Here is a 22,772-nt window from a genome sequence, read left to right as displayed (position 1 = left end):
GTCATGGTTTGGATGTATTTGAAAGTGATTTTTATTAGCAATTTGAATCTCAGATTGGTATTTGATCCATCTCACTGTAGATCTACTTTTCATTTGGGAGAATTTCCTGGTTTTCTCATTTGGACATCATTTCTGTCAAGTTCTAGTAGTTCACTGTCTTTTTTAATTGGGCTGGGTTTTTTTGTGCGTTTGTTGGGGTTTTTGTTTTGGTTTTTGGGTTTTTGTTTGTTTGGTTTGGTTGGTCGTTTTGCTTTTGTTTTCTTTCTAAGAGGCTTTTCAGCAAGATAGTAGGCAGTTCTCAGTTTAATATGGTACTTCAAAATCTCTCTTTGTGGCTTACCAGCATTTTCAATCTTGTAGCCTCTACTTAAAAAAAAAAAAAATGGTGCCCACATTTGAAGAAAGCTCCCTTTTGAATCAAGTGCAGCTTGATTGAAATAGACTTCCAGGTCATTTTTCCTTCCTGGCTCAATTTTGAATTTCAGTGAATGCAACTGCTTCGCCACTAACCTCTCCACTTTCCACACAGGCTATAAATTGCTTGTCTCTCTCTGCCCTCTGCAAGATATGTTCTTAGCATTTCTCTCCTTTAACCCGTATGTAGCCACTTTTTCCTCTAGGTATTGGCAGCTCCTACGTACCTAATTGAACTTGGAGCAATTGCTTTGAACTTCATGGCATCAACTTCGGATGTGAAAAAGAGCTTTCAGATGAAAGCCTGTCAGTTTTTTTCTCCCAACTTTATTAGCTAGGCCAGTAAAACATAGGGCCTCTGTCCACAAACCTTGACTTACGCTGTCATCAAATGAACTGGCACTGCAGGTGCTCCCCATCCAGGCCACGTCCCACCTCCCCCAGGCAGGGACCAGGGCAGGCAAGGGGGGGAAGGACAGCTGGGGCAGCCCCAGCCCAGGGCATCAGGCATCTCCATGGAGAAGGAGGTGCCTGATGTAGAGGATGTCTGCTCTAACCTGCCTGATCAGGAAGAACAAGTAGATGAAGCCTTCTACAGACAGATAGGAGTAGTCTCATATTCCCTGGCCCTGGTCCTCATGGCAAACTTTAACCTCACTGGTATCTGCTGGAGGGAGAACACGGACGGGAATAGGCAGCCTTGGAGGTTCCTGGAGAGCATTGATGACAACTTTGCAACCCAAGTGATAAAGGAGCCAGCAAGGAGAGATGCTCTGCTGGACCTCACACTTACAAAGAAGGAAAGACTCATTGGGTGTGAAAATCAAAGGCTACCTCAGCTGCAGTGACCAGGAGATGGTGGAGTTCAGGATCCTGAGATAAAGGAGCAGGGCAAAAAGGAAGATCACAACCCTGGACTTTAGGACAGCAGACTTTGGCCTCTTCTGCTTGAAAGAGTCCCATGGGATAGGATCCTAAAGGGAAGAGTGGTCCAAGAAAGCTGGTTGATATTCAATTATCACCTCCTCTGTGCTCAAGAACAGTCCATCCCAAAGAACAGGAAGTCAAGCAAAAACACCAGGAGATCTGTGTAGATTAACAAGAAGTTCTTGGCAAAACTCAGACATAAAAATGAAGTATACAGAAAGTGATGTCAAGGTAAGGTAACCTGTGAGAAATATAGAGACACTCTCTGAGCATACAGAAATGGTTAGGAAAGCCAAAGCCACCCTGAGTTGAGTCTGGCAAGGGATGTCAAGAGCAACAAGAAAGGCTTCCATAAATACATAAGAAGCAAAAGAAGACTAGCAAAAATGTGGGCCTGCTGCTGAAAGGGGCAGGGGTCCTGGTGACACAGGGCATGGATAAGACTGAGGTATTGAAAGTCGTCTTCACCTGAGTCTTTGCTACCAAGACCCACCTTCAGGAATCCTCAGAGACCAAGGGAAAGATTGGTGCAAGAAAGTTGTACCCTCAGTAGAACAGGATCAGGTCAGAGAATACTTAGGCAAATTGGACACGTATAATGCCGTGGGCTCTGGTGGGATGCACCCATGAGTGCTGAGGGAGCTGTCTGATGTCGGTGTGGGGCCACTCTCAATTACTGTCGAACGATCACGGTGCCTGGGTTAGGTGCCTGAAAAGCACCTAACTGGAGGAAAGCAAATGTCACTCCTACCTTCAAGAAAGGCAAGGAGGACCTGGGGAACTACAGCCTGTGTCTGACACCTGTTGCCCTCACTGGGCCTGATCTTGACCCCCATCTTGGGTTGATATCTTGGCCTGGCCTTGGCCCAGCCCCAGCACAGAATCAGAGAGTGACTGAGGTTGGCAGGGACCTCTGGAGGTCATATGCTCTAGCCCTCTGCTCAACCAGGGGCACCTTGAGCAAGTTGCCAAGGACCATGTCCAGATGGCTTTTGAACATCCCCAAGGATAGAAACTCCACAACCTTCCTGTGCCAGTGCTCTGTCACCCTCACAGTGAAAAAGCATTTCCTCATGTTTGGAGGGAACCTCCTGTGTTTCAGTGTGTGCCCATGGCCTCTGGTCCTGTCACTGGGCAGCACTGAGGTGAGCCTGGCTCTGTCCTCTTTGCACCCTCTCTAAAGGTATTTATATACATTGATAAGATCTCCCCTGAGCCTTCTATTCTCCAGGCTGAGCAGTCCCAGCTCTCTCATATCTCTCATATGTGAGATGCTCCAGTCTCTTAATCACCTTAGTGTCCTTCATGGGACTTTCTCCAGTAGGTCCGTGTCTTTCTTGTCCTGGGGAGTCCAGAAATAGACACAGAACTCCAGGTGTGGCCTCACCAGTGCTGAGTACTGGGGAAGGATCACTGAAGAGCTGTCTGTAGTCCATGCCCTGCTACACCAGCAGCGGTGGGGCCATGGCGGGCAGCAGCTGCTGGGGATGGGTGGGAGGTGTGTGGGCATAATGTGAAGGGGCTTTATATTAATATCTCCCTGTAGGACCTCAATTTTTTTTTTTTTTTTTGTGATTTGTTAGAGCCACCATTCCTTGTTACCTTTGTTGTGTTAATGTCCTTTTTTTTTGTCCTGCCTTTTTCATTTTTCGAATGAGCAAATATACACGTATTATTGAAGTTGCATGCTGTCATTCTTGCTTCTCAATTTCTGGGGCCCTTGGCCTTTCCTTCAACCCCTCAGTTTCCCTTCTCTCCCCACAGAAGCCTGAAGTTCTGTATAAAGGCAAGCAGACCCTTTTCCTGCAGAAGGGCCCAACACTAAAATTTGTGGGGATACTGCAGAGGGTCCTGCCCTGTCCTCCACTCCTGAGACAAGAGCTCCCATGAGGCTTCAGATGAGCAGAGGAGGCAGCAGAAGAGCAGAGCCTCCCTCCTGCCGTCCCTTGGCTGCCTGGCACTCACCTCACCAAGGGCACATGGGAACTCTGGCTTCATGTGAGTAAAGATTGAGACCCTCGTCTACACCTTCACTGGTTGGTACTTTCAACTCCAGGAGAGCAGTGCCAGCTAGAATTCAGATGGGTATCCCGATGCCACACATGACTGCATCATACTCAGCCAGTGTAATGTAGCCAGAGTCCTCAGATGTCCTCCCTGCTTGACAAGCCTCTGAAGGACTGGACAGGGATCTCTCTGATCACTGACTGTGTAGTCATAGACCTCGCCTACACCATATGAAGATCCCATTTGTAGTCCCCTCACAGGCGGGTCTCTGCAGGAGGTTGCATCACTTTGTAGGGACCAGTGAGGTGGACCACGGCGGGATGGCGAGTTTGGAGCCTAGCCTGGCACATCCCAGCTCCCGGTGCTGCTGCCTCCCGAGTGGCGGGAGTGAGGAGTGTTGTGCTCGGTAGAGCACCGAGGCAGGATATGTGTAACCCAGTCTGAACCATTTCATCCAGGGACTGCAGGGCTCTCCTTAGCTCCTCCAAAAACATCACAGACATCTGCAGACAGAACGGCAGTCAAGAGTAATATGGCAGCTTCAGAATATGCACTAAATGCAGTGTAAAACGAGAACATAAGGCTTTATCTGGAGAGAAAAAGACATATAAGAGCAAAAGAGAAACATTTGCAGAGCTACTAATGGAAAACATCTTACTTTCATTCCTAGACTGAACACAAAGAACCAACTACATTAGCTTTTTGCTCTTACAGAATATTAGCAGTTCAGGCATGAAGTCAGTCTTCAAAGGGAGGTGAGTGAGGTGGGCACTAACTGAAGAGCCTGCACAAAGCAGCATAACAAAAGGAACGCATGGGAGGCATGGCAAAGGAAGGCATGTCACCAATGACAGCATGATAAGGAAAGTGACCAAGAAAGTGTGTGACTGTGGTAAGTCTGAGAATGCTCTCAAAAGGAGATGAAATAGTCCACCAAGTGCTGGGGATTAATCTTGTATAACACCATGGACTAAGGACAACCAAAACCAACAGCAGGGTCTGAATGTGGGAAGTCCTTCAGCTTCTGTGCACCCACCAGCCTGAAAAAACTTCCTGGTTTGAATCACGCGAGACTTCTTGTGTCCTTCCCTTGCTCACGATGGCTCTTGCATTGCTGCAGCTTCCACACTGGCTGGTATTTCCAAGCAAAAACAACAGGCATCATGGGCTTCTCACAATAGAGCAGAGTCCCTTCTATTCCATATCACCAGCCTCCAGCTGGAGAGTTGCACTTTACTACTTCGCACTTTGAGGAATGCTGACATTAAGGTAAGGTTTTATGTGGGCAAAAGCCTACATGAATAAATCCTGCAGGGTTTATTTGCCTGCTGGAGCTGTTCAGGGGGTGAGAAGGAGGCAGCGGCAATATGAGCAGAGGTGATACAAATGGCGCAGGATGCAGAAAAGACAGATTGGTATGTGCTTGGTTATAAAAGGTTTGGAAAACCACTATTTTACATACGAGACAAAGGAAAATATTGGGCTGGCCTTCTACCGTTGTTCAATCTCCTTTCCACGTACACAAAGCAATTTCAAATAGAGGATTTGCTTTTAATCTCTCAAATATTATTTCTGTTCAACCAAGAAGCCCTTCCCCAAATGCACTGTATGTCACTGGGGACCTGCTCCACACTCCAAATTTTTTTCATGTAATAAATACTTGACATTTAGAAAAATTGCTTCTAAATTTACACAGTGCAGAGCTCACAGTTTGAGATTACCCTTTGAACACCCTGAAGTGCCAGGCACATAAATAAGTATCTTTGCAAATAGATTCTCATTTATCAGTTTTGCAAGTGTATTTTCAGTTCTTGGAGATCGGTGATTACTACAGAAAGAAAGCAACAGCTCTGGTTTAAATTAAATAGTAAAGTACAGGAGAAAGGCTGATCAAAAATGTTAAATTCTCTCTTTTGTTTTCTCTCTTTGTAATTTAAGTTTCATAGTAATGGCACTATACATCTGAACTGTTCAGTTGTGCTTTATATCATGGCCAAACAAGCATAGATCAAGGTGTGGAACAGCAACAAGAGATAAATGCAGTTTTTGGAGAGAGGAAAAGCTGTCTGTCTGCTGTTCACACATGGTCTCCATAGTATAGAACATAAGTGGGTCTCAATATGTAGTGGATTTTCCCCATAACACTACTGGGAGAGGACCAAGCATTGCTGTCCCCATTTTGAAGAGGGAGTAATAGAGGCCATAGAGAAATCAAGGCACTGCCCACCACTCTCACTACATGGAGATTAAAAAGGAAAGATCCCTACAAAGGCATCCTTCCCTCTGAACTGCGAAGTCTTGCCTCATTAACATGCGTGTGGAAAGGAAAGAGAGAAAAGATCCCTGATGGCCACAAATTGGTTAGCATCCCTTCTCACTATCACAGAAGACCTGTGGATGGTGCCAGTGCTGCAGCAGTGATGCAGCTGAAGGTGCCAGGCAAGGATACAACCTTAACTAGTGAGCAAGGTGATCCTTTCCTGTAACCGTCAAAAACCTAAACCTCCTGCTCCACTTGGCTCTCTGTTGTCAGTGGAGCCATAGCAGCACTGTGGTGGATGGGAGAAAGGGCCTGCCTGTGTTTTGCCATGAAGTTTGAGTCAGTGACAGTGACGATCATGATGACTCCTGACTTTTGTTTTGGTTTGGATGTGCCAAAACATTGTTCCTTGGCCAAATCATCACTCCAGTCAAACTGAAGTAGTTTGGCACTTTTTCTGGCAAACGACACACGAAGCCGTGAGTAATGGACTGAGTGTGGAGGTCTCTGTTAGTACATGATCATGCTCTTGCTGCTGCTCACCTCTGAGCACGGGTAACCAGGTTCAAGGAACATGCTGCTCAGTCCAGCTCCATGACATTCTCTTCGTTAATGTTGTATTACACAGAGAACTGGCTATTACTTATCTCCAGTTTTTGGTTCCTTCGGGAATATCTTCCCAATAGCTCCCAAAGTCCCTCAGATTCACAGTTACTTTGTGTCTTGCTAATGAATTTAACCAAGCGAAGCAGTGACAATGCCTAACTGAAAGCAGTTTTACTTGCACTGTTAGATTGCCGAACTAAACTAAAGCCAAGTTACAATAGGATTAAACTACTTTTAATGTATCTAGTCAGAGCTGTACAACAGTTTGAGTACACAAATCCAATACTGATTTCAATAGTGAACATTTCATAGAGAAAAATGACTTTTACATTCTGATTAACTTCTTGTGACCATGAAAATTGTTTTAGAGATCAAAGAACTTAAGTTCACTATGTTTGTTATTCACAAAGGTAACGATTCTTTCAGAGAATCCTTATCAACCTGATCGCATTATATGCTGTCTCTAAGTGCGTTATACAGTCTGCTGCTTAGCTACTATTGCCCTGGTCACAAAGTCTAATGGCAGGGGTGTAATGACCAGGCCATACACAAGCCCATGACTTGGTATGAATAAGGTAGATGGCAGCTCAGTCTGGGCTTGTACTTGTTCTTCACCAACACTGTGGTCCCTTATGGTGGAGCACTGAACTACAGACACCATGGTCAAGCTGGTCACCCTACACTCCCTTTACACACCAGGGAGGCTAGGGCGTGGTTTATCACATCCTAACATAGATAATTAAAATAAAGCAGATGAATTATGCTCCACTTCTTTCTGTAGAATGTAAAGGGAACCTACAATGATGAGTTTTGGTTTCTACACCTGCATTCTGTCATGTGAAGACCACCTTTGGTGTGAAAATGCATCTGCTTCAGTTCACTGCTAGACTGTATAGCACCAAACTCCTGCTCTGGGCCACATTCTCCACTCCTCTTTTTCTTTTCCCCTGGTCTGAGGTCACTTTGCAGTCATCTTCCAGCTCAGCTGATCTCTTGCTGTCTGGCTTTTGAAATTAATATCCTCGGCAAATCACTCAGCTCCTGCGGAGCACATACAACACAATCAGTATAATTACTTCACGTCACACCTCAGTTGTCACTTCACTTTAATGGACTGGAAGTAAGATGAACTTGAAAAGTGCTCTAAGTTAATGTTCTTAGAATTTCTATTTTAGACTCCTGTGAAAGATGTTAAATATATTCAGAAAAAGGTATTTCATCCTAGAAATTATTACCCATATTAAAGCAGAGCGAATATGGCCAATGGAGTTCAGAGCTCTGTGATAAGGCACCGTTAAAAAACATTCAGTGCAGACAGGAAAAGGGTAGGACAGGAATGATGGGACTGATCTAATAAGTGTAGGTGTTCATGATACAGAAATTTCTATATGAAGTAGTCACCTGTGCTTATGGACCATGGAGCTCAGCATACATGTCACTCTACCTTGAACTGGAGACTTTGGTTGTTGAGATGAATCTCAGGCTATTTCCTCTGCCACCAAGCTCAGCTTTACAGCAAGGTGAGATGCCCACGGACACCAGTAGGCCTGTGTCACAGCTGCTAGATCTGCCCCTCACTCTGGCCCATCCAGTATCTCAACAAATCTGGCTTTTTGAAAGGAAGTTATTTTATGCTAGCATTTGATGCAGAACCATGTATTCAGTGCCAGAGTACTATAAACTCCCAATTCAGGTCACTGCCTCTGCCACTTAATGACCGCACTCCCCTTTTCCTTCCTTCACAACATTTCTCCATGATGTATCATGTACAAGCATATCCAGAGTGTCTTACATTTTGTCTCTTACACTTCTATTCCAATCCCTCAGAGAACATTGTCTTATCTGGAACCAGCTCTGAAACCCTTCCCGAGACTGTAACAACTCTGTATTTTGGAAAAGTAGAATCATGCATCTAAAATCCAGCGAGGGTAAGAGTCCTTGTGGTCCTCTCACAATCCAGGTTTGGGACATTTGCTGGGGCAGCATGCCACCCAGCTCAACTCCTTCCTCTCCCACAGGCGACGCAGACCCATCATTCCCACCCTTCTGGCAGGTCCATGGCACGCAGGTGCTGAGGGGCCTGGGGGGGCCGGTGGCGGGCAGGACCTGTGCCCATGTTCTGCTGGAGAGCAGGAGCGCCTGGGGCTGCAGCCACCGTCGGGGTCCTGCCCGGGCTCACAACAGGTCTTGCACAACATGTTGTTCACAGCAAAGTATCAGCTTCAGAGGGACAGTTCAAACTGAGGGACCGTTACTGAGTGGTTTTACTCTGTTAAAAGTCCACACATAATACAAGAGCAGTTTTCTTCCTTATAAAGGAGATTAAAAGCTAAACATAAAGAACTAATGTCCCTGCAGGTTCGGAGTTAAACAAGCAGCACAGCGCTTAGAATTCGGTCAGATTATTTTTGCCCTAAAAGTCTCTCAAAATGCCTAATAAATTTAGAAGATGAAAGTTATTCTGTTTCTAATACTTCTATCTTTTTCCCAGCACAAGCAGTATTTCTTCCTCCAAGGACAGTGGCGGGACATGAGCCCCTGGACTAATTCAGCTTTGCTTCCCTGTGCTGCAGAAAACAGACAGCAGCTTGAATTCAGCCCTCACTGAGCTCTCTCTTTTTTCCACTTACATGATAAAAGAGTTTCTTCTGCATTTATATACTTAAGAGCTAACGCTTTCATTATGCTATCTCCATTAACCAGATGGTTCCATCTATCAGTCTGCACAGGCCATGAAGTCTTAACGCTCCTATTCACTATTAACTGGTTCTGGCCGCAGCGTGAGGACAACACAGGCACTTGATAGAGGATGGAAGAGGTAAGTTAAAACTTACATGTTACCTCAAAATCTAGGCACATTTCAGATGCCAGGACATGGGCACACTGGGATCCTTGAGGAAGAGGTGATCCCTCCTCTTTTTTAAAATGCCAGTGGTCTTCCTCAGCTTGTACGTGTATTTTTCTAGCTTCTGGCTGTGATGTGGCCATGACCCCAGCTCCACTAGCCCACTGCCATGGCTTTCAACTTGTGGACTAGTCTTTGGCCACTCTCTTCTCCTGGACTAACCCAGTCCCCTTGCTTTGCAACATCTTCACATGACACTGTTGCCTAACAGTATTTTGAGGCGTGAGGAAAACCTAACCTGGTCTTGGACAATCTTGTTGCTCCTGGGAAAATTCCTTCTTCAGCCCTTCTAGCAGCAGGGACCACGTGTGTCAGCTTCGTGGGAGATGCTCTGCCTGCCGGAGGTTTGCACCTGGTGCGATCCAGAGGCACTGCTCCTGTTTGACAGGCACAACCTCAGTGCAGAACTGCTGCCCTCCCGCTCTCCTCTTGCCCAGCCAGCTTTTTGCAAACTGCTCCCCTTCTAAGCAAGGGATGAGGAAGAGGCAATGCTTTGTCTGGGGCAGCACTCACTTATTCTGTACCAGGACTAAGCAGCTAAACATTTGAGATGGCTAAGCTCATTCTAAGGTGCTTTCTTTCCACCGTAGAAATCACACTTCCGCTTTAGGAATCAGATTATGAAGACGCATTTGCATCTGCATCACTCATATACACAATTCCATGTGTTAGCACGGCAAACAAAAGAAACCCTTTGGTTTTGATCATACATGAAAGACTGACATGCTAAGGGAAGGAGAGAGGCTGCAAAGAGCCAGATCTTCATCTTTGGGCAGAAGCCACTTGGTGGTCTGTGAGGCCAAATAACAACTTTCAATTCTAATCCTTTGTTCTGGTTACAATAACATTTGCCAGTTGAAGGTCAGTCCCTAGAGGGCCCTGAAGGACAATAGTCCACAGCACAAAACAGCTGCATGTTCTTATCTGACCTGATTTGACCAGACAGCTTCTATTTGGAGAAGGGTCAATAAGCAAGGCAGAAGCTACATGGCCTTCTTCTGTCCAAAAGTAAAAAGTAAATGCTTTGAGTGAAAATGCTTTCCCTGAACTTCATCTGTTTGAAATTTGTTTACTACAAGCATCTCTGTACGTGTCTTGCAACCGAAACCTTCCTAAGGAAAAAACCCTTACTAAGGAAAAAAACATCAAAAAGCCACTGAAACGTATCTAGAGGGCTCCTAGATGCACATCTATGAGACATATACTCATGGTCAGGATTTTGTATGAAAAATTTTTGCATCAGTAGTTTTAGTATTTCCAGGTAATCACTATTTTCAAAGTGTTCAGTGATTTTTAGAGATAATTTTCAAGTTTAATAGATATTTTTAGCAAAGAAAATGTAACAATTTTTGTTTCTAGTTTGGTTCCTTTCCTTGTTTGATTTTTCTTCAATAAATAATTACAAAAATATTTCAAGTCATTAGAAGTAACAAAAGATGGTTAACTGCATTGCCATACAGTGATGGAAAAGACTGAAATTACATGAAGGTATTATTTAAGGAATACATATTTATACATGCCCCAATGCCTCAAACCCCCGTACCTGTTTTTAAGCACAGCTTGCCTTTTCCCTTGTACAATTTTAGGCAATTGCCCATATTTCTACAGAGAGTTGCTAGCACAGCTGCAGAGGAATCATACTAATGTATTTTTTACACCGTTGTGCCTCAGAAAATGTATTTTTGATTGTTAAGTCTCAAGAACACAAAAAGGAAAAAAAAATCACAATTATGCCTAATATGTCTTTATTTCCAAACAGAAACTGCAAAAATATTCTATTACAGAACAGGTAACAAGTGCAGAATTCTAAGTATGCATTATAACAGTGAAACCATTGCCTCCTTGACAAAAAATCATTAGGCACTTAAAACATGAAAACAAAGTACAAATTAAATCAGCCATAACAGATGACTCAACAATACAACTTCATCTTGTTTTTCTGTAATAAAAGCGCACACACGGTTGAGGGGCTTTCTGTGCCTCCTCCTAAATCCTGCGCAGAGACACTTCTATGTTACGCTGCACGCGTTCTACTCAGACAATATCAAATTCACATCTGAAAACACACATAAGTTCAGTGTTGAGAGAATTTGAGGGAACCTTTTTGGAAACAGCAGCAGCAGAGCCTACACTAGCAGCTTCACACAGAGCTTGGCGCATGTGGGGAAGCACAATTATACCAGCTCCAAGGGGGGTAAGCTCTGCTTGGACAATTGCATTGAAAAGAATGGAACCAAAATGAAGGCAAACAAAACACATCTTACGAGACAATGGAACCTCTGGGCGAAAGCTGTCATGGAAACTTTATGACATTACATTTTGACACATGGAACAGTCTCTGAAAAGAAAAAATCATGTATTTGCCATCCCTTAGGAGCAGCCCCGTGCAGAACCTCTCAACACACCTATCTTCTCACTTGTAGTTCTCGACCTAAATCAGAAGCAGAGGTAGACTCTTAGAGCCGTCTTAGAAAGGTAAATCTCAGAAGCAAGTGTCCAAATAACTAATGAAAATAACCACCTAGAAATCAGTTAGATACCCTTAAAAATTATTTTGGTTTGTACCACTGTTTTTTTACGTGACATTATGTAACTCCCCCCACAGTTTACTCTGGTAGCATAAAACGTAATTAATATTTTAAATAATTTTAATTAGATACTGAAATAAAATAATACTAAGAATATCAACACAAAAAATACATATGAAGCTACTATATAAAATATGCATACAAAATATGCAGAAATTTCAGCTATTACACTTCAATTTCACAAGAATTTAAGAACGGGTTTGTACCATAAGCACTAACAATAAATACCCCAAGGAGGAGGTGTTTTCAGGGAATCACCTGACAGCTGAGCCAAGAGCTGAGAAGCCTGGCAGCTGCTGAACTACAGACTTGCTGTGAAGAATCTCCTCTTGTCAAGGACTAAAGTGAATAGTGAGGAATTTAAAACCAGCAATCTCGTTGTAGACTACACTATCCTGTCACAACCATTAGCATGATTCATTCTGATGGCCTCTTGCCATGATACCATGAATTCATGGTGGGAATGTCAAATACTACTATCATGCAATTGTCTTGAGTTTTCTCCCTCACTGGAGAAAAGTGGGATGAAAAAAAGACAAGACACAACAGTACCAGGTGCAGCAACAACCACCCATGTGTCACACTGTATTGCTGAAGCTACGTCAGGGTTTAGCAAAAGACAGATTTGACTGTTTATTTGATGGCAATGCAAGGATGCCACTCCTTCTATTTAACCTCAGGGGATTAAAAAAAAAATCCAGTAGTTCTGGTACTTGCAGTAAAGAAGCACAGCCAGACTGTTTTCATCCTTAAGCCAGTATATGCCAACACCTGCCAATGACCGGCAGTTATTGCTCAGAGGGGTGTGAGCTCAGTAAATGGCCACACATCACAGCAATAAGTTTAGTTACTGTGTGTAACTCCTTGGTCTATGGCAAACCCAAGCCGAAGTACTCCCATCAGGTTTAGCTCTTGTACTGCTTGCATTCACTTGACACGGAGAGCACACTGACAGGCTGCTAGCCCAGCTGGACCAGCGCACAGTAACCCCGTAACCCGGGGACATCCCTCTGGAGAGCCAGCGTTCCCCAAATAGGCAGGTGTTCTCAAATGCAACTTTATGAAAGGAGACCGCTAAGTAACAGCAATAGTTCCTTTGTTTAGTGGCAGACTGCAGATCATTTCATGCTGTACTTGACCATCATGATAATTTAGAGCCAATTAAGAAACAAAATGAACATCATGAAAATCTGGAACCAAGCTTAATAAATGTAAATCTGCCCACTCGTTGTGCTCTATAGCTGAAAGCCCCAAATGATTTCTCCTGAGTACCCTGAAACCTCAGCAGCCTTTGAAACTTGGCTGTCCAGAAATTTGGAAAAGGATGATGCTCCTGCCTAAAACGACAGAACTCAAAATCAAGAAAGCCAGCTTTAGATGGTAAATACACATCCTTTTGTTGCTGTTCTCAGCTACAAGACTCAGAGACGCAAGAGATGAGCTGATGAAGCACCACAAGATGAAGTATTACCTGGCTGTGAATATAGTTCAAACTAAGGTATGTTTAATTAACAAGCGCATGTATAAGAAGTCTACTGTTTCAGACCATGCAACAAGTGGTTATTGGCTGTTGAAACAAAGCTGTTTTAGAATAAAGTACTTCACAGAATATTCCTTGGGCTTGATCTCATGCAGACTCCTGTACACAAATGGATGTGTGGTTTGCGGACCTGACAGCCCCTGCAGGAGTTACTGCATGGATGTTCACGATCTCATTCCACAGATTTGTCACCTGAGAGCAAGTGACAACACAGGAAAGATCTCCAGGTCAAACATTTTTTATGTGTAGATTGTCATGTTCAGGCTGTAGCTCTACCACAGAGTCTGTGCAGGGTCAAGGTCTAAGTGATTAGTTAGACCAATTAACCGATCCAGACACCTGCACTGGATAAAATAAAATAATACCTAACAAAAGGAATATTTTGCTAGTAATTTAGGGAGCCCACAGAAGATGCTAGGTCACCTAGATAATTTAGTTTCTTTTCCTAAATCACACAGGACAGAGAATTTCGTCTTCACTCAAGCATGGCAATATGTCAGACATCTCACTACTGTACAAAGGAAACAGAATCAAAGTGAGATTAAATGGTCTCCAAACTGCCAGACCTTGCACAGCTCTGTTCTCTCCAGATGCTGTTTTTGATGCTGGGATTAGCAGAGACTGAAAGCGCAGGCATGCTGAATAATGAGCAAGTTTATGCAAGTTCACTGTCAGTGACCTGAGAAACAGTATTTACAGTTAAAGGTATTTTTTACTGTCATCATTTCTGAACCTGCTGGTGGTGAACAGCTTGTTCAAGTGACTGTGAAGCGAAAGAAATGGGGGGGGCAATGATCACCCAGTGTAGGTAGCTGTAGCCCCTAAGTGTCCTCTGTCACGGCAGGGAGAGCTGGGCTCCTGCCCACCAGAGCAGCCACCGTGCTGCGATCCCCCCTTGCAGGAGCCCGTCTCTCCCTTCTGACCAGGGAGTCCCCCAGAGTTGTCACCTTCTGGACTTGCCCGAGGTTTCAGGGGACCTCTGGGCCTGTCTAGCAGCCATCAGATAACGAACGGCCCCCGTTGTGTCCCTGTGCACCCACCTGCAGGGTCTCACCCTCTCCTTTGCTTTGACTCTGAAATTTCCCAGGCTCTGTTGGCGTGAACCAATTTTCTTGTTCTGTTGCCACGCCAGGTTTTTGCCAGGTCAGTGTGTCAAAACAGCTCGTGTAGGACCAGACAGGAGCCAGAGATGGCACAAAGGAAAGGCTGGAGTGCAAGAACGAGGAACGGACTGCATAGCCAGCCATTACAGCTTAAGTCACTGCAGAGCTACAGCTCAAATTTAGCACCTCTGGTTACGCAATGCAAATATCCCACCATGCTACCTTCCTTGAGATAAAAACCCAGCCATTTAAAGCGTGTTTTACTCTGCTGCAAGCACAGCAACATTTGATTCATAGCCACACAAACCCTCCGACAGACACTAAACAGGCCCACATAACACCCCACAGGAGGAAGAGAAATAACCAGCTCGAGGCAGCGCTAGATCCTAAAGGAAGATGCGACATTAAAGATTCAGAGGAGAAAAAGGAATAAAAGCAGCCAAGCAGGCCTTAATCTAACACTGCTGTGAAGCAGTCATGTGCAAGGACACTGTCAGCCTCTGCAGAGGTACAGTGGAACTATTAGCACGTTGTCAGTGTTTCTATCTTTAGAAAACTATTTAATCTCAATATTCGCTCCATAGCATGTGACAGCACTGGAGGCCCACAAACCCTTAAAGTGGTTATTCCTTATGTGAACTAGAGAGAACCGAAAGGCCTTTCCTAAACTTTGGTCAAGAATCCTTAATCAAAGCTGCACTTGGCTCAGTCCTGCAAAAGTCTCATAAACATTCCCAACCAGGTGCAAAATCCATTTATTCATCATTAACCTGGTACAGATGTAAAATAAATGAGAAATAATATATTTGGCTACCCGAGAAAACACCCTTTGTTGCAGTGAGTGTACTTCAGCAAGTCTTGATCAATCTAACCGTACCCTGTCACACAGAAACACCACTATTATATTAACTTGCCCAGCCTGTGCACAAATTAACGTGACCCAGCTGCCAAGCACACAGCAGCAGCAGCAACGACAATAAAGTCGAGTACAAGGTCTGCGCTCCCATGGAGCAAAGTGAATCCAACTAACATCTCATAATAACTTCATGTCTGCACCAAGGCCAGAGAAAGCTACATTAAAAATAGATTCTTAACCTGAAGTCTAATAGAGCACATTTTTATTCTATGAGTTAAAGAGTATTTGTCGGAAAGGGCGGGAAAGGTTAACAATTCCTCCGCGCATTTCTTGTCAGCCCTGCGCTCTACACAAATCACTGAGAGCTTTGAGAGCACAGAGGACCTGGTCTTCAGGTCAATGGCAAGTTCAAACTTTGCTGAAACAATGCTAAAAAGTCAAAGTGTCTGTCCATGTCACAGAGCTTTCCGTTTGCTTTCATTTGTGAGTGCTACATCATGCTCCTTCAGCTAAGACCTCTTTTCGTCAAAGAAACTAGAATAGGTTTCTTCTTTTTGGTTAAACATCTCTTGAAATGTATTCCAATAACCTTTCAGTTTACTAATAACATAGCTACACAGAAATAGTCCAGATACACAGTAACTTCAGCTCTTTATGGTGTGTCTAACTAGCAAACGGCTCTGAAAAAAGTTGCTTCTCCACTGTAAATAAGTTGTATTTTCTCCTTTCCATATCTACTTACACACAACCAGCTTTTGCCACTTCACTTGTGCTGAGTAGTTGACTGAGTTTAATCTGAGCAATGAATGGTACCCTTTGTATCATCTCTCAGTACACGCAAAGCACTTGCAATTGTTCTGAATGCAATGCAAGATCCTCTCCATCTCTAAAAGATGTATGAATTTTTCCAAGTCAAACTATGTAGCTGCTACACAGCCAAGATCATCTCATTGCATGACACTAGACTGGAATAAGTTACAGTCCTTGCCTGAACACAGGTATGTCTTTGTCTCTCTGGATGAAATATGACATCGTTCTCCTCAACGTAGGCTGTCTGCATCACCCAAAGGACAACTACATCACATTGCACAGCTTCCAGCTACAAACGCTCAGGGATGATCTACGTGAGGGATTTATGGCACAGGAGGAGCTCTTTTGGGAGCAAATTTGTCTTTGGATCTATGACTAGAGTCTTGCAGTAGGCAACCATCCAGAACACTCGTAATGTGGACACAGGGTCTTGCCGCAGCCAGCTCTCCGCACAGGAGCAGCAGATGACTGTGGCCAGAAACCGGCACAGATGCCACTGCTGGAGAAGACACAACATGGACCTGTGGTGCTGGAACCATAGCAGACCACAGTAAATCAAACCCTTGTGCTGGCCTCTTTCAGTCACCAGCTGATAAGGCAGATGCGCCCATCGACTCAATGCTGATGTCTTTATTTCTGTTAAAAGCCATACTGATATTCAGAGGTCTGCTCATGTATTAGTGGTGTCATTCAATGCCCCAAAGCACTATCTATTTTTTAAAAACCTTATTTTCAGAAATTGATTTTATTACTGATAATATGCAGCCAGGATTCATGGACACCTCTGCTGGGGCAGGAGTAGTATTGGATTCTGATATAATTATCTTGGAAATGGATTGAGATGCTGAAGGTCTCTCAACTAACTGACCTGAAACCATGAATGATTGATTCTAATACTTTCAGGATTATTTATGTGATTACAAACCAGCTACAAGGTAAGCTTTCAAATATTACAACAGTATAGAAATGCTCTTATGAAGTATCAGTTTAAAAGTTTTTTTGAACCTTGTTTTATAAGGTTCAATTCATTTAAGTGGGATTTTTTTTCAGATATAATCCTCAATGAGTATAATATTGAATATTCTTTAAATCAGTTGATTGGGGATTTAATGCTACAGTGGCAAAAGGAGTTTTAGTAAACAAAATACCCAATGGTATCTGACTGTAAAAGAAGGACATTCTGTCTTTGAACTGATCACTCAACAGACTCTCAAAAAAGGCACTGAAACTCTTCTTTTAACAGAAAGTGGTTATCACGAATTTTTGTTGGGTTTGTTTATTTTTTCTCTGTTTTGTTGTGTGTGTTTGTTTGCTTTTTTTCCCTGCAGTAAAACATATTAGCAGTAACATACAAGCAGCCATAGCTGCGGCAACAACTGCTTGTTGTAGCTCCTGTAAATGTTAATGTGATTCTTTCCATTGGGCTGATATTTCACTTTCTCTTGTTGCAGGATGTTGCTCTGCAGGTATTCCTGGACCATATGGGAACATAATGCACAAGAACTGCATAGGTTTTAAATTAAGTGACTTTAAGTTCTTTTCTGTTATGTCCTGGTACAGGAGAAGAGCTTGGGGCTGATCGTTAAAGGAACATTCTTCTAATAATGCTTAGTGCAGTTTCCTTGTCTATAGTCACATATTGATACGAGGTATGCTTGGTGAAAAAGAAACAGAAGAAATAAAAGGTTTGGTGCCTATTGTATTTCTAATGAATGGTCCATCTCGTATTCCAGCCAAGATACACAGCTGGGATTGCACAAATGTGAGCTAAGTCAGGCCCTACCAGGACTCTGGGGACTGCAGCCTGGAACCTGCTTCATTGTCCTGACCTGGAGCTGAACTGCACCTTGGACACAAACACAAGCAAGAAGAGGGGTTTCTAAACAAGTATACAGCTCTAGTCCTTCAAACACTTGTTCACAAAATTAACATCATTCACATGAGTGAGCCTATTAAATCCACAGCATTATCTACTGCCCACAAAAAAAAAAGCCCATAAATCATTTGACTATCTCTAACCTGAGGGATTTTTTTCATCTGTGTGCCCTGGGACAAACTAGGAATGACATGGCTCTGAACTAATTACTCCTCTGTAGCTCTTCTCATCACCCTTCTCATGCAGACAAATGCTAGTGTTTACAAGATCAAGTTCTTAATTGAAAATGTTCACTGCCAACTCATGTGGCAACCATACAGAGACTGTTGTCTATATTACGTGACATTAACAAAACAGAGATCTTATGGCAAAATATTTTAATGACACTTTAAGAAGCAAAACATGAGGAATGTCACATATTGCCACCATCCTGAGATTGTGCTTTGTTACAATTAAATCAATAGTCAGGAGTTTCAAAATTTCCCAAATAAATGTTATTTTGTGTTTTTAAAAAATGTTTACTTGAAATTTAAAAAATGTAGCAGTCACTGTGTGAAAAAATCACTTCCTTTTCTCCCCAAGTGTAAAATATTTCTCTATTGTAATAATGCAGTTCAGTGCTCACAAAACCACATCAGATCAAATCCCACACCAAACTGCTGAGAGACACACAAACTGTCTCCTTAGGATCATCACCCTGGAATTAAAACAATAAAATATGTTATTGGCATTTCTTGTATAGTAGGAAAACTGCTTATTATATTCAAAATAAGACAATAGCTTAGACTTCTGTGTATGCACTTCACCTTCTGCAGCTGCTTTTTTATCCTGATTTCAGACTGGGAGTCTGTGACGCTCCTTACACATCATCACAGGTTCACAAAATTCTCCTGGGCAAGCTGGGCTGCCAGTGCCTGACCCAGTGGGAGCGTCTGCTCTTGCTGAAGGAGGACACCTTCACTGGAACACCCCAGAACTGCTCACACTCACCCCACCTGCACCACCCTCTTCAGGCTTCACAAGCTGACCAAGGCTGGGTCTAACCAGTATCTTCATGGGACACATCCACTGCTAATCTGACTATAGATATGTTCTAGATTATCTTAATCATATTTTGAAATAGCTAGAGATTGAAATTATTCTGTTTCTTCAACAGGTTAGTTCTGCTGTGGACAAACCAAACCCTTTGAAATCTAACATAAATTCTAATTTGATTTAATCTCTATTTTTCTGTTCTGGTGGGTTTTAACTAAACCAGAAGCAACTTTTCTCCCATTGTTTCATTACTGACATCATTAACGCTTAAGCTTACTTAGTGGCTGAACACATGAGCACGGTGTGTGCTTAAAAGCGACACTGCATGGGTACTAATGCAGAAGACCTTTCTTTCAACTCTGTATACATCTAATAATTTCATGCTGGATAATATTTGCCCAAGTCAAGGATAGGCTGAAATCTGGCTCCCTGACAGAAATCCAGAGGTGTCCTTATTTTCAAAACGTGGTACCATTTTTCTCAAGGTAATTAAAAGTGAATTGTGGGGTAGTTCATATTTCTCTAGTTACACCGAGACACCACGAGCATAAAAGCTTCTGCAGAATTTAAGCTCATGTTGGTATCCTACTGTTATAAATATTTATAGCAATTTTATTTATAAATAGGTTATTTATAACAGTATTTATCGTTATTTGGATTGTAGCAGCTTTCAAGATTAAAAAAGATCACATGCTGACAGAGTTTGGAACTAAACTATTCTCTTTGACGTTAACTCCCGAGGCGGGGTGCAGGCAGCCGCCTGCTTCACAGGACCTGCCCTGCTGGCTCCACCTGGAGCGGAGGGCTGCACTGCTGCTCCCTCTGGCACAAACAGGTGGCTTTGCATCATCCACGTGGAATTACAAAGTCCAGACCCAATTTTTACTTTCCAGGTAAGATACACTCACAGTCAGCGGAAGGTTCAGCAGTTCTTACTCCTTAACCTCTGCTCAGCATCTCCACCTTCAGTCCTTCTGCTCAGACGACGAAGCACTATTCTCTTCCCCAAGCTTCAGGAGTCTCAGTTTCATTCTTTCATTCTTTCTATGTTTTTTCTGTTGACTAACTCCTCTGAGCAGTTTCTTAACGTTACCGTGGTGTATGTCAAAGCAACACATACTCAGCCTCCCCGCCGTCTCTTTCTAGCAAACGGAAAACCTGATGGATTCTTGGTCAGACAAAATTTGCATTTTAACCAGGCTTCTGGGCAATCAAATTTTTGCTGTCTGATTAATTTATCATCTGACAATTTTTCTAATCAGGTTTTTCTATCTATTTTTAAATACGAATCAGGCCATTTCCCCTCCTTGACCCTATGTTTACTTGAAGCTAATGACATACCCTTCAGGCTTATCAGGTTAAATCAATGCACAAACAAGACTTCCTTCAGCTGCAGGGCCATAGCAAAAATGATTTGGTAATTCAATACAAAATAATAAAGGTCATTATTTCAATTACATTTCAAGATTTTGCTGATGTTTCATTTTCTACTTCACTATCTGTGATAGGTAGGCATCTAATTTAGTGAAGACATGCGCGTGCCTGTTGAGCATAATCATAAAGGTGGAGGAGCAGATATTGAAGCAGATGGAGTCTCCCACATTGTTCAGCACCAGCTCTGCAGGACTCTCCTACCTGACAATTCTCTCTATCCAATACAAAAAGGTCCCCTTTACAAAGGCAAGGATGGTGTTTAAGAGCAATACTGCCAAAATGATTCACTGGGATACAGTTGTGCTCTCCCTATACTGTTCCAGAACCTGCTACCTGCTTGCAATACAGCTGCTTGCAGTAGAGCAGCTTCTTGCACTTATTTACAGCAGCAAACTTTTGTGTCCCAGTAACGTGCGAGGGAAGTTCTGCCTGAGACTTCTGTGGGCACCCAGTGGTGTAAGGAACCTTCAGCTGCCCACTTAGAGGGAAGAGCGTGGAGCAGGGAGAAGAACATAAAAGGCAAATTGAACACAGAAAGGAGATTGTTCAATTTTTAGAAAAGGTCATCTCCAGTTAAATATACTCATTACAGAATTTCAATTATCTCTAATAGTTGATAATAGTAGCAGAATGGTAGCTCATACTGAAAGCATTTAATTTCTTTGGTTTTAAAGGGCTAACTTTTCCTTTTGTAAATATAAGTGTAAATTACAGCAGCACAACTTATCCTTCTGGCTGCTTTTTCCTTACAGCTTATTTAACAAATCTGGCCACAGAAGTGATTTTCAGTCTGTCAAGCGTGGACAGCGTTTAATCAACCCATACAGATGCTTAAACATTTTTTGTGGCTTCTATCTGCTCCTCTCTAGATTAAATATTCATAAAGAGCTGCCTTTCATTTTCTTAGCTGGTGTAGTTACTACAATTAAAATTACATGGTATGTCTCCTGCGATTTATATCATAGCAAGAATAAATACAATGGAAACTGCAGGGTATAAACAGCTTATCCACTAAGAAAAATACATTATATATTTCTTAACCTTTCCAATATGCTGCAACTTTTTACAAGCAAAAAAAGCAAACCCTAGCCACATGAAACTGCATACACATACACCTCCTCCTAGGTAATCTCCTGCCATGGAGCAGAAGAATGGATTCACTAGATGGCTTCTAGGTCCCTTCTCACATGTTTTACATTAACCTAATAACATATGAAAGCAGTTTACTTTTCTATTTCTTCAAATAAACTGAAGCTGAATAAAATTGTGCCTTCTTGGTACTAGCAATCTGCTAGTTCAAAATTTAGCGGTCTCTGACGATGAACCAAGTATGAATGTATCTTTGACAGCATGTTTTCTGAATATTAATACCATCAAAAGATCTTTTCCAATACATTTCAGAACCTAGCCAGACGAAAAGCCCTTAGCTTTTGAACTGAAAATTTCTGGCTTGAACAAGATGATGCTATTTTAATTTATTTAACTTGAGTAATACAGTCTTGAAATTACATCAGTCCAATTAAAGCATATTGTATACAATAGTAGTTCTACCGTGCATTTCACTTACTGCTATATTAACTTGAAGCCCCTGGTAAAATAGAGTTCTGTGAAAGGCAAATCTGACAACAGTATCGTGAGCTGGGGAATTTCTGAGTTAGCTTAAAAGACAAAGAATTATTTATACGAATAGCTCTTATTTTGTCAACGGGGCAAATCAAGATTGAAAACACGCAGACAAATCTTTTCAAAGTCATCTGTAATCTGCACACAGTAAATTGGCTCAAGGTCAGAAGCCAGATTCTGTGCTGCGTTTCTCCGAGGCAATACAAAGAAGGTAGACATCCAAGAGGGATGTGACAGAAAAGACAGAGGAAAAGGAATGACACTTCATCCCCTGTTTGTAACTCCCAGATTCTGAGCTGCCTGAAGGTAAAATCCTCAGCCAGATCTGCTGTGTGCGTGGCAGCATCCTCTCAGCTGCCCACGGGCTGTTGTGCAGCCAGGGCTGTGGGAGCACACAGCTCCCAGCTCGGCTCTGCCCAGCAAGGGGAAACACGGGCACAAATGCACGCTGCTCCTTCGTGGGGCAACCTTCATCCTCATTTTGGCCTCTGTACACATCAGGAAAGGCTGTGCCAGGATTAGGTGTCTTCTCTTGTAGATCACAGTATGTGACTGCCTTTAATACGGCAATTCACAAAAGAGGCTGGTTCATGGGAATTGATAACAAACCAAACACAGGTTGGTAGAGAAACATATCAGAGATAAGGAGATACTACTGACTGACTGTGAATTATGGTGACAGTGTGTATTTAGCTATGCTCCCCATCTAAACTTCACAATTAGAAAACATTTTTCAACTCTGTGATACATTATATTTATTCAGAAAACTCCAGCTTTTCACTTATTTA

The 22,772-nt window shown here is 42.8% G+C and overlaps 1 protein-coding gene across 3 annotated transcripts in view; it reads right to left on the bottom strand.

The window, feature by feature from the left end:
- Positions 1-10,857: 10,857 nt before the first annotated feature.
- Positions 10,858-22,772, bottom strand: part of ST8SIA6 (ST8 alpha-N-acetyl-neuraminide alpha-2,8-sialyltransferase 6) — a 66,650-nt gene continuing 54,735 nt past the window's right edge. For 2 of the 3 annotated variants that reach the window (XM_065627712.1, XM_065627713.1), the window contains exon 9: positions 10,858-11,550. The gene's annotated coding sequence lies outside the window, so the exon portion shown is untranslated. The other variant, XM_065627711.1, reaches the window with a different exon arrangement.

The sequence above is a fragment of the Caloenas nicobarica genome, chromosome 2 (assembly GCF_036013445.1).
Source record: "Caloenas nicobarica isolate bCalNic1 chromosome 2, bCalNic1.hap1, whole genome shotgun sequence".
Lineage (NCBI taxonomy): Eukaryota > Metazoa > Chordata > Aves > Columbiformes > Columbidae > Caloenas > Caloenas nicobarica.
The sequence above is the reverse complement of the archived record's forward strand: the minus strand, read 5'-3'. Positions and strand labels throughout refer to the sequence as shown.